Source organism: Bos mutus, chromosome 2, assembly GCF_027580195.1.
Source record: "Bos mutus isolate GX-2022 chromosome 2, NWIPB_WYAK_1.1, whole genome shotgun sequence".
Taxonomy (NCBI): domain Eukaryota; kingdom Metazoa; phylum Chordata; class Mammalia; order Artiodactyla; family Bovidae; genus Bos; species Bos mutus.
The window spans coordinates 16,281,821-16,294,185 of record NC_091618.1 but is presented as its reverse complement, the minus strand read 5'-3'; the positions used below and the strand labels follow the sequence as shown (position 1 = coordinate 16,294,185).

The 12,365-nt window shown below is 46.9% G+C and overlaps 1 pseudogene; it reads left to right on the top strand.

Moving 5' to 3' along the window:
• The first annotated feature begins 9,825 nt into the window (after nucleotides 1–9,825).
• LOC106701353 (large ribosomal subunit protein uL23-like) lies at nucleotides 9,826–10,566 on the top strand (annotated as a pseudogene).
• The last annotated feature ends 1,799 nt before the right edge of the window (nucleotides 10,567–12,365 follow it).

Genomic DNA, 12,365 nt, shown 5'->3' with positions numbered 1-12,365 from the left:
AACAAACTCCAGGTGGCCACTGGTCCCAGAATGTGAGACACGGAGAACTAAACACCATCAAGAGCCTGAGGTAGAGCTGCTACAGCCAACCTGCAGACCTGTGAATGTGAACTCGATGGCTGCCGCTCTCAGTCACTGAGATTTTTGAGTATGTTTGTTACCAGCAGGACTCAGCAGGAACCTGTCTGATAACAATGTTCTCAACCTCAAAGGCTGAGTAGTGTCAATAGCAGAGTTCTGGCTGCAGGCATTGCCAGGGTCTGTGGAGTGAAATCCACTGTCCTTGGCGAAGGCTCCTCTCACCTGAAATGCAACCAATTTTTCAATCTGATCTCTTCTTTTCTCTGCCAATACCTAAGCCACCTGAACATTCCTCCCCAAGCCCAGACTCTCTACTCCACCTAATTCAGCCCCAGACCTCATGAAGACAACCAACCCAGTCCCATTCATCCCTCCTTCCCCTGAACACAGGTTGTCAGACAGCAGGTCACTCAGCCATGCAGTCGAATTCTCACCTCTCTCTCACCCCAGTGCCCTGCCCTGGCCCCTCCATCCTTCTGTGTTAGAAGCAGGGTCTGGCACAGCCCTGCCTGCCTCTCACCCAGATTCCCCTGTTGCATAGTCCTGGCTGCCTTGCGTCACCCCTCTGCCACTCTGTATCCTGGTCCATCCTCATGTTAGCAGGACCCAGGTGACTCCTTGAATGGAGGAGAGGATGTTGGAAGCTCAGGGGAAAAGCCCTCAAAGTGGCGAACAAGACAAAGCCGCTGGGGGCTTTGACCAGGCTGAACCTGGATGCCAGGCCTTTCCTGCCACCTGAACCTGGAGAGCCTGCTGGTGGGGACCCGGGGAAGCCCAACCTTGACACTGGGAGGTGACTTAGAGCTCACGAAGGCCCTTCTCTTCCTGGCAGGTGAGCATCAGGACTTCAGTGCATTCAGAGCAGAGTGGGAGGGAGGACCTGCCTGATCATGGCGAAGGAAAACAGCCCACTGTTTCATTGGAAGTATTTTACTGAGTAAACTTTTTCCTAGCTGGCCAGAGTACTCTAGAGGTGGATCACTCGGATCACAGAGGAAGTCCTCTGGAGGTCAGGGCAGCTCCTGATGCCCTGACTCAGAGAGTTGAAACCACCACCGGGAAACCTGACCCCTCGAGACCCCTGTCTGCAGTGCAGTCTAGAGAACCTTCAGCCCTCCAGGGCCCAAAGCTGGAGAATGTGCCTGAAGAGAGTTTTATTGCAGGAACCAAAATTTAACCAGTGGAAGGTCTTTTTAAACAATATACTTAAATTGTGCCTCCTTTAGCAGGCATTAAAATGGAAGATGGGACAGTGTTCTTGGCTGCGTTGGTCCGAGTCCAGGCTCCTCTTCAGGACTCCTCAGCGTGTGGTAGAGCGGATTTATTAATGTGCACATGTGTTTCAGGCCTGACAGTCTGGGGGCCCACATGTCTACACAGCAACAGCTGCCAACAAGCTGAATGGCACGTGGAGAAGCCTTTCCGAAATGAGGTCATTCTCTCCTGACCTTCTACCAGATGCCTGGAGGGAGCAGGGCAGTTAGAAAAGAGGAGTTTTAAAATGCTCAACGGATTTACCAAATATCTGGGTAAGAGACACTAAAATACTTTGTAGAGTTATAAAAGTTAAAATAGTGTGAAATGATTTTAAAAAATGAGCCAGTTCCAACAGATCAGTTTTGTTTTTTTTTTCACAATAGACTTTAGTTTGAGAATGATGTCAATACAAAATAAAGGGGAAAAGAGAATCATTTTTTGAAAATATCAACAAATGATGAAATTTGCTGGCCAGTCTTACAGAGGAAAAGTCCTCAGAATTAGAAATGAATGTGGAGACCCAGTCCCTGAGGCAGCTTTGATACCAAAACCTGAAAAAACAAACTTTTACCAAGATGGCAGAAAGTTACCAAAGAAGAATTGAATAAATGAAGAGATGTATTCTCTTTCAGGATGGAAAGTCTTTGTGGATGTTAGTTCTACCCCAAATGAATAAACACATTTAACACAATTCCTATGAAGAGCCATGAGAAAAATTTAACTTTATATAGGTATTGTAAAATTCATCTGGAAGAATAATAATTATCAGTTCAGTTCAGTCGCTCAGTCATGTCCGACTCTTTGCAACCCCATGGACTGCAGCACTCCAGGCCTCCCTGTCCATCACCAACTCCCGGAATTTACTCAAACTCATGTCCATTGAGTCGGTGATGCCATCAAACCATCTCATCCTCTGTGGTCCCCTTTTCCTCCCGCCTTCAATGTTTCCCAGCATCAGGGTCTTTTCCAATGAGTTCCAGGGTCTTTTCCAGTCAGTTCTTCAAATCAGGTGACCAAAGTATTAGAGTTTCAGCTTCAGCATCAGTCCCTCCAATGAATATTCAGGACTGAGAATAGAAAAGCATTTTTTTGGAAACAGCAATGAAATAAGAAGGCTTACCTTGTCATGTATTTTTAATTGAGATAATTTACATACGCTATAATGAACACATTTTAAGTGTACAATTGAATGAGTTTTGACAAATGTATACACCAACCCAGTCAAAATATAGAACATTTCCATTTCCCCAGAAGGCTCCCGTGTGCCCCTTTAGGTTAACCTTCGTCCAATCCCCCCAGGTCCCAACACTAGACTTGACTCAGGTGACCACTGATCTGACATTATAGGTGAGTTTAGTTTCACCTGCTCTGGAATATCATCTGACTAGGAACTTACAGAATGTTCTCTTTTGCATCTAGTTTCTTTCCCTCAGTGTGATTGATGTCTGTGAGATTCATACACTATCAGATATAAAAATTTATTGAGCCTGTAGAAATCAAAGAACTGACTCATTTGAAAAGACCTTGATGCTGGGAAAGATTGAAGGCAGGAACAAAAGGGGATGACAGAGGATGAGATGGTTGGATGGCATCACTGATTCAATGGACATGAGTTTGAGTAAACTCCAGGAGTTCGTGATGGACAGGGAGGCCTGGAGTGCTGTAGTCCATGGGGTTGCAAAGAGTCAGACAAGACTGGGCAACTGAACTGAACTGAATAGAAATCAAAACAGTGTCAGGTTAGCATAGGAATAAACAGATTGATCCACAGAATAGAAAAGAATCCAGATCTGACTCTAAGTTACAGTGGGAATTCAGCAGATAAAAAGATGGCAATTCAGATTAGTCTGGAAAGTATAGGTGAGTCAATAAATGGCCTTGGCTCATCACTGGGGGAAATGAGATTAGATTCCCTCCTTTCCTCTTGGGCTTTCCAGGTGGCTCAGAGATTAAAGCATCTGCCTGCAATGCGGGAGACCTGGGTTTGATCCCTGGGTTGGGAAGATCCCCTGGAGAAGGAAATGGCAACCCACTCCAGTATTCTTACCTGGAGAATCCCATGGAGGGAGGAGCCTGGTCCGGACACGACTGAGTGACTTCACTTCACTTCACTTTTCTTCTCAGGCTTTCCAGGTGGCTCTAGTGGTTAAGAACCTGCCTGCCAAAGCAGGAGATGTAAGAGATGCAGGTTCGATCTCTGGGTCGGGAAGATCCCCTGGAGGAGGGAATGGCAACCCACTCCAGTATCCTTGCCTGGAGAGTCCCGTGGACAGAGGAGCCTGGCAGGCTGCAGTCCACAGGGTCTCAAAGAGTCAGAGTTGAGAGTTGCAGAGTCGGACATGACTGAAGCCACTTAGCATGCATGCACTGTTCATCTTATGCTGAAATAAATGACAGATGGATTAAATATTTAAATAAAAACAAATCTGTCAAAGAAAAAAAAATAAGTAAAATACTTTATAGCCTTGAAGTTGGAGACATTTCTTTAAGCATTGATCTAAAGCCTATAAATATATATGTAAGACTGATAAAGATTCATTGTAAGATTTATCTGGCAAATTAAATCATCTGGGGAATGTAATTGCTACATATATGACAGATAAGGAGTAAATATGCTAAACAGCTTAAGAGCTACTGAAATCAATTAGGAGGCAAATACCCAAGAGGAACAGAGAAGGCAATGGCACCCTACTCCAGTACTCTTGCCTGGAAAATCCCATGGGTGGAGGAGCCTGGTAGGCTGCCGTCCATGAGGTCTTGAAGAATCGGAAACGACTGAGCGACTTCACTTTCACTTTTCACTTTCACGCATTGGAGAAGGAAATGGCAACCCACTTCAGTGTTCTTGCCTGGAGAATCCCAGGGACAGGGGAGCCTGGTGGGCTGCCGTCTATGGGGTCGCACAGAGTCGGATACGACTGAAGTGACTTAGCAGCAGCAGCAGCGGCACCCAAGAGGAAAATAGGCAAAGGATAAGAACAAGTCCTTCACTGAGGAAGAAATCCAAGTGGCCAATAAACAAGCAGTGAGGTTCAAAGAAACACAAATGATAGCAGTTGTTTAGTACCTAATTATTATTTTTTAACTATCTGATTGACTTCAAAAATGTTTCAAAGATTTCGCCGCCGATCCAGTGGTCAGGACTTCGCCTTCCAGTGCAGGGGGTGTGGGTTCCATCCCTGACTGGGGAGCTAGGATCCCACAGGCTTCATGGCCAAAAAACCAAAGCATAAAGCAGAATCAATATTGTAACAAATTCAATAAAGACTTTTAAAATGGCCCATATCAAAAAAATCTTAGAAAAATAAAAGACATCCATTTTTGGTATGCAGATTGAGACATCCATACATATTCTTCAGAAGCCTTAGTTTTGAGTGGTATTTTATGAAATGCCCTTGTGTGTGACCCTACTTGATCTTTAGCAGCTCCATACAGTAGGAAGGTGAGGTCTGATGTTATTTTACAAATAAAGAGCCCTAGGTTAAGTGAAGTTACTTTCCTGATGTCACAGAGATAGTAAGTAGTCAGGGGTTCATTTGTAGTTCTCTGAATGTTTATTATATCATGGCTTCTTCCTGGATATCTCAGTTGGTAAAGAATCCTCCTGTAATGCTGGAGACCCCAGTTCAATTCCTGGGTTGGAGAAGGGATAGGCTATCCACTCCAGTATTCTTGGGCTTCCCTTGTGGCTCAGGTGGTAAAGAATCTGCCTGCAATGTGGGAGACCTGGGTTTGATCCCTGTGTTGGGAAGGTCCCCTGGAGACAGGAAAGGCTACTCACTCCAGTATTCTGGCCTGGAAAATTCCATGGACTGTACAGTCCATGGGGTCGCAAAGAGTCGGGCATGACTGAGCGACTTTCACTTTCAGTTTCTTAGAGCCAAGCTGGCTAAATCTTTCTTCAGTGAATTTCCATCAGTTCATACGTTTCAGAATTATTAATGCTAATATACGATGCTCTCATTTCAAGGAAAATAAATTTGATGCCGTAAGAATTTCCAAGCTTGTTTCTTTTTAAAAATAACTTTATTTATGGCTGTGCTGGTCTTTGCTGCTGCGTGGGCTTTCTCTAGTGGTAGTGCCTGGGCTTCGTATTGCTCTGGCTTCTCTGGTTGCAGAGCACAGGCTCTAGGTGCACGGGTTTCCATAGTTGGATCACGTGGGCTCGGTAGTTGTGGCTCTCTGGCTCTAGAGCACAGGTTCAATAGTTGTAGTGTTCAGGCTTAGTGGTTCCTTGGCATGTGGGATCTTGCCAGATCAGGGATCGAACCCTTGTCTCCTGCATTGGAAGGCAGATTCTTTACCCCTGAACCACTAGGGAAGCTCCAATCTTGTTTCTTAATAAAACATTGCATCCATTTACTGTAAGACACAAGGGGCAGATTAAACATCTTAAGAAGAATGTGAGGATGACCGTCTTGTATTACTTCTGTAGTATGGCAAAGAAGCTATGAGTTATAGTGCCAAAGGTATTTTAAATTTGTGAAATTGATTAATTGGATAATCCCCTCCTTCAGCGAATACATATTGCACACCTGCTCTGTGACAGGGCTCTTTTCCCGACACTTGGGGAAGCAGAGATGAACAAGATAGGCAAAAATCCCTGCCTGCGTGGAGCTGAGGTTCTACATTTACTTTTCACATATTACAAAGCAATGTTTGTGCTAGTTTATAAAACACATGATGACTGCAATGTCTTAAATAATCTAAGTAGTATAAAAAGCAGATAATTTAATAAACATGAATTGTAGTGTAAAGTATACAAAAATGTTCACTATTTTTATTATGTTCAGTGTTCCTTGTTAGGGGTTATGTTTGCATTTTGTTCCTCTTCTCCTTGAGAAGGTATCAGAAAGCCTTCTTGGATTCGAGGGCAGTCCTCACCCCCATTAGAGCAGGAAAGGACACGTGGGTCCCTAGACTGAGTTTGCAGGAGAAGAGGGGTCAGGCGAGATGACTCCAGTCCTAGAGAAGGAACATAACAATGGCCTGTGCAAAGGGGAGGTAACCAGACCCTCTTGTTTCAAAGGTTTAAAAGAAAAAACTCTGACTAACCTCTTGGAGAATCCCTGAGAGACAGAGGACCTTAGTTGTAGGGCTTCTGGGAAACTGGCTTTGGAAAAACTCTGGGCATCCTGAACCAGCTCGTCCTGGGGGTGTGGTCAGGTATGTGCCCCAGACTGAGGTCCACCTGGTGGTGCTCTGCTGGCTGGAGGTGATGCCAGCCAAAGCTCCAGACCCCTATGTGCCCAGTGCCACCGGCAGCCCAAGCCTCTGTACACCTGGTCGTTGCTGAAAGACATGATGCCCTGCAGGCTCCTGGAGCAGTGGTGGTCAACCCCAGTCACACCCCAGAGCTTGACAGTCTCAGGGGCCACATGGAGGGGAACAAATGTTAGGGGTGCAGGTACCCGGACATCTGTCCATGGGACAGAAACACAGAAGGGAGCCAGGAGGACACTGGTTACTTGGTGATTCAAAACACTGACTATTTTGACATGGACACATTGGCTCAAGAAAGCTAAAGAGCTGTATGATGCATCTAGAATGTTGCGGTCCTTTCCCAACTGTGTGCCTGTGAGCTCGGCTGGTGTGCGTGTCAGCTGGCGGTGTCCTTTGCGCCTTGGATTTGACAGAAGCTCAGCCTGGGGCCCACCACACATGCTGAGCACTCTCCCAGGAGACTGCGCTAGATTCCTGCAGCGCCCGGTGGGGCCTGCTTTCCCCAGGTCACTGTGAAGTGACCCTGCATTGCAAGCAAAGTTCATGGCTGGGGCTCAGGCCTTCATCCCTCGTCCCCTCAAAAGCTGAGCCATGGGAGGGGATTTATGTCTCAGCAAAACATCTTCAAAGGTTTTGCATCAGTGTCCTTCCTCATCACGCCCCTCCCCCGCCCCCAACCACCACAAACGGAACAACTCAGGCAGCTCAGCCTCCCAGACGCCTGTCACCTTCTATGTTCTGAAATCTCACCTTTCTCTCAAAATATCAAGGTGTTTTTCTCTATAAGACAGCGCCTCTCCCATGGGGTCTCTGCTGCCAGCTGTTAAACTGAGAACAAGTTTACTTCCTTTCACCTGACATTGAACCTCTGAATCAGGAAGCACGACTGGACAAGGATGAGCTGTTTGATATCAACTGTTAATTTAAAAACCAGCTATAGTTATGAAAATATTTTATGTAAGCCTCTGGCGATATACTTGGAGTTTGTTAATGATGGATATTTCGGAGGTTAAAAGGTGCATGCCAGGGACTTCCTAGGTGGTCCAGTGGTTAAGACTCTGAACTTCTGCTGCAGGGGGCATGGGTTCGATCCCTGGTCCTGGAACTAAGATCCCACGTGCAATGTGGTGTGGCCAAAAAACAAACAAAAGGTGGAGGCTGTGTCCAGAGGTGGTAAGGTAACCTTTAACATTCTATGATGAATTGTACACTTTAAAAGGCAAATTGTACGATAGCTCAATAAAACTGTTACAAAAAGATCTTTAATTCTGGGATGGCTCCTGGTGAAGAAGGACCTGAGGCCCTCCAAGAGCTCTGTACTCCTGGGGGATCGTTCACTTGCTCTGGCACCACAGATGGAGGGGCCACTCCACTCTGATGAGGTGGCATAGAGCCCCCTGGAGGCACTACATTCTTGAGCACCCACCTGCTTCAGGAAGGGGCAGCACAGCCTTGTGCAGAGCCCAGCTGGGAGGAGAGCAGCCATGGAGGGAGGGAGCTTATGTCTTGGCAGGGGCGCTGCCTTGGCACTGGACTTGAACTCCAACCCCTGGGAGCCTGGGGAATAGTGTATGCCCCCACCAAGCTGCTGGGACCTTTGCTTTGTCTGCCCTGTTCCTCAGGAGGGTGAATCTTGTCCCAAGCCAAATTGTCCTCATGGGCAGAGGTGGCTCTCATGAGACCTCTGAACTCTGGCTACAGTTAATTGGCCCCAGGTAGGTATTTGACCCCTGCTAGGCCAGTTGGGGTCCAACTCTTGGACTTTTCTTTCCAGAGTGACCCCTGCCCAAGCCCCCAGACCCTCTGTGATGGTAGACCTGGGAGGGGGAAGGTGTGGGAACATCAGTGCTCATGGTAGAGCTAAGTGTAGCCCAAGCCTGACATCAGCAAACAAGTGGGACGGGGACTGGGGGTGGTGGGAGGAAAGGCATCTGGAGTCCTGGAAGAAGGTGAGAGATGGCTCAGAGGAAGAGGTGGCTCCTCCGGGGGCCCAGCCCTCATTTGGGGTGTCAGCCCCACAGCATTGGGGTACAGCCCTCATCTACCCGTTGGGCCTTTGCAAGCACAGCGCCTTAGACAGAAGGCTTAGAGTGGCCAAGAAGGGCCAGACTGAAGTGCCCAGTCCATCTTCACAAAAGTAGTCTGTGCTCGTCTCTTGGGAGGGCACTATCGTAACAATTCTTCAACAAGAGTAATGGACTTCGGGTCTTCTTGGTTTCGCTAAAATTTTTTTTTTAGAGTCATGGCCATGGTACAAAATTTAGAAAAATCAACAAAAGCGTCACCCATAAACTACTACTGACATGTTGAAAACTGCTGTTTTAATTAATTTCCTAGCGTTCTTTAGTCACTAAATCGTGTCCGACTCTTCTGTGACACCATGGACTGTAGCCCTCCAGGCTCCTCTGTCCATGGGATTCTCCAGGCAAGAATACTGGAGTGGGTTGCCATATCCTTCTCCAGGGGATCTTCCCAACCCAGGGATGGAACCTGCGTCTCCAGCATTGCAAACAACTTCTTTACCACTGAGCCACCAGTGAAGCCCCGTTTCTTAGCACGCAGTTTAGTATGACACAAACAAGGTGCTGGGATGGATAAACCTACACCAGTGGTTCTCAAAGTGTGGCCTCAGGAACGGCAGCAGCAGTGGCAGTGTCAGCTGGGGACTTGTCAGAAATGCTGAGTCTCAGGCCTCGCCTTCCAAAATAGAAACCGGGGTGGGGCCCAGCCAGCTCTGCTTGAATAGATTTGATGAACTCCAATTGGGGAACCATGGGTTTGAGCAAACTCCAGGAGATAGTGAAAGACAGGGGCGCTGGGCGTGCTGCAGTCCATGGGGTGGCAAAGAGTCCGACACAACTTAGCCACACTGAACAACAACAGTTGGGAAACCGTTGGTTGGCACCTTTGTGATCCCAACGCAGCCCTTCTACGTTACCACCAGAGGGCACCAGCAGGCTGTGATTTTCCCCTGCCTTGCCAACTTTTTCATTCTCTAAGGACCTGCGACAGAGACCTTGCAACACTTTCTTCCTTTTTAAAAATTGGAATAAAGATTGCCTGATGATATTTCGGTAATTATCGACAAACTTTAAATGCCACCGTGTTTGGGCCAAACTGAGCTGTCATTCTGGTCCTTGCTTGACCGTGGACCCAGTGTTTTGGCAGTGGTAGAACATACTTGACAGCACTCGTTTTGTTTGGAGCATCAAGAAATGCAGAAGCATTATGGGTCAGTAGTAAAGATGATCACTTAAGCTTTTCATGAAGATGGCGCCGAAGGCGAAGAAGGAAGCCCCTGCCCCCCCTAAAGTCGAAGCCAAAGCAAAGGCTTTGAAGGCCAAGGAAGCAGTGTCCACAGCCTCACACAAAAAATAAGATCCAGACGTCACCAACCTGCCGGTGGCCCAAAACACTGCAACTCAGGAGGCAGACCAAATATCCTTGGAAGAGCACCCCTAGGAGAAACAAACTTGACCACTATGCCATCATCACCATCAAGTCAGCCGTGAAAAGAATAGAAGACAACACACTGGTACTCACTGTGGATGTCAGGGCCAACAAGCACCAGATGAAACAGGCTGTGAAGAAGCTCTATGACATTGTTGTGGCTAAGGTCAGTACTCTGATCAGGCCTGATGGAGAGAAGAAGGCATATGTTCGATTGGCTCCCGACTATGATGCTTTGGGGAGAAGGCAACGGCACTTCACTCCAGTACTCTTGCCTGGAAAATCCCATGCATGGAGGAGCCTGGTAGGCTGTAGTCCATGGGGTCGATAGGAGTCGGACACGACTGAGTGACTTCCCTTTCACTTTTCACTTTCATGAATTGGAGAAGGAAATGGCAACCCACTCCAGTGTTCTTGCCTGGAGAATCCCAGGGACGGGGGAGCCTGGTGGGTTTCCATCTATGGGGTCACACAGAGTCGGACACGACTGAAGTGACTTAGCAGCAGCAGCAGCATGATGCTTTGGATATTACCAACAAAATTGGGATCACCTAAGCTGAGTCCAGGTGGCTAATTCCAAATATAAAAGTTTTCACTATGTTAAAAAAAAAAGATGATCGCTTAAGAAATGTTTGTATTCTATAAAAAGCAGGAGACAGCTCTTCCTTTTTGTTTCTCTGCATTTCCCGACTTTCTATAACCATGGCTGGGGGAGTGCACCCTGGGCCGAGAGCCTGGCTCTCATCAGTGTCCCTTCCTCCCTCTGGTTGCCTCTTTTTTCCCTTGTTGTTATTTTCCAATCAATTGCACTGAGGTGTAATTTACATATGGTGAGTGTACCCACTGGAAGTGTACAATGAATTAAATTCAATACACTTTGAAAAATGTAGTCACTGCCCCCATGGATTTTTTTAAAAGTGAAACTTACAGTTCAGTTCAGTTCAGTTGCTCAGTCATGTCCGACTCTTTGGGACCCTGTGGACTGCAGAACGCCAGGCCTCCCTGTCCATTACCTTCCTGGAGTTTACTCAAACTCGTGTCCATTGAGTCGGTGATGCCATCCAACCATCTCATCCTCCATTGTCCCCTTCTCCTCCTGCCTTCAACCTTTCCCAGCATCAGGGTCTTTCCAGTGAGTCAGTTCTTCAGATCAGGTGGCCAAAGTATTGGAGTTTCAGCTTCAGTATCAGTCCTTCCAATGAATATTCAGGACTGATTTTCTTTAGGATGGACCCAATTATTTCCCTCTCTCCATCTTCCTTCAAACACAGTGTTTGGTGGCCATTAAATCACCTGATAGGTCTTCCGTGATATCAGGGCTTCCCTGGTAGCTCAGTTGGTAAAGAATCCGCCTGCAATGCAGGAGACTCCAGTTCGATTCCTGGGTTGGGAAGATCCCTTGGAGAAAGGAGCGGCCACCCACTCCAGTATTCTGGCCTGGAGAATTCCATGGACTCTATAGTCCACGGGGTTGCAAAGAGTCAGATACAACTGAGTGACTTTCACTTTCAAGGCACCTGAGGGCCTCCAAGTGCACTTCAGAACTCAGATCAGTGGGCCCTGGGCAGGGAATCCCTTCTTGCAAGTCCCAATAGAAGGACAGGGTCCAGCAGTGACTCGGTGGGTCCAACTTGGTGACACCTCGCAGGAGCGTTTGGCTCTCTGCCTCATATGGTTGCTGACGTCCTTTTTCTGAGAACAATTCAGACCTCAGCAGTCTCTCTGTGTAGTTTGCAAAGCCCCTAGACACCTCCCTCGGGTACCCAGGTGCTCTTCCAGGTCACAGGGCTTTGCAGGGTTTTGAACAAGATACAAACGTAAAAGAGAAGTCTAGATTTTCAGAACTGGATAAATTTTATGTATTCAAAAAATTTTTTTAAATTTATTTATGGCATTCAGGATCTTAGTTCCTCAACCAGGGATTGAACCCATGTTCTCTGTAGTGGAAGCATGGAGTCTTAATCACTAGCCCACCAAAGAAGTCCCAACTTGCATATTTTTTTAAACCTACTTGTAACCGAATGTTTATCTAGGACTCAGCTGTCAAGTACTCATTTGACAAATATTTATTGAGTACTTATCATATTCTAGATGCTAGGCTTTCAGTGTAAACACAAATCCTGCCCCTACAAAATTTACATTTTAGTGCAAAAGGCAAGCAATAAATAAGCACAGAATATCATCAATCAGTTCAGTCTCTCAGTCGTGTCTGTCTGTTTGTGACCCCATGGACTGCAGAACACCCGGCCTCCCTGTCCATCACCAACTCCTGGAGTTTATTCAAACTCCTGTCCATTGAGTCAATGATGCCATCCAACCATCTCATCCTCTGTCGTTCCCTTCTTCTTCTGCCA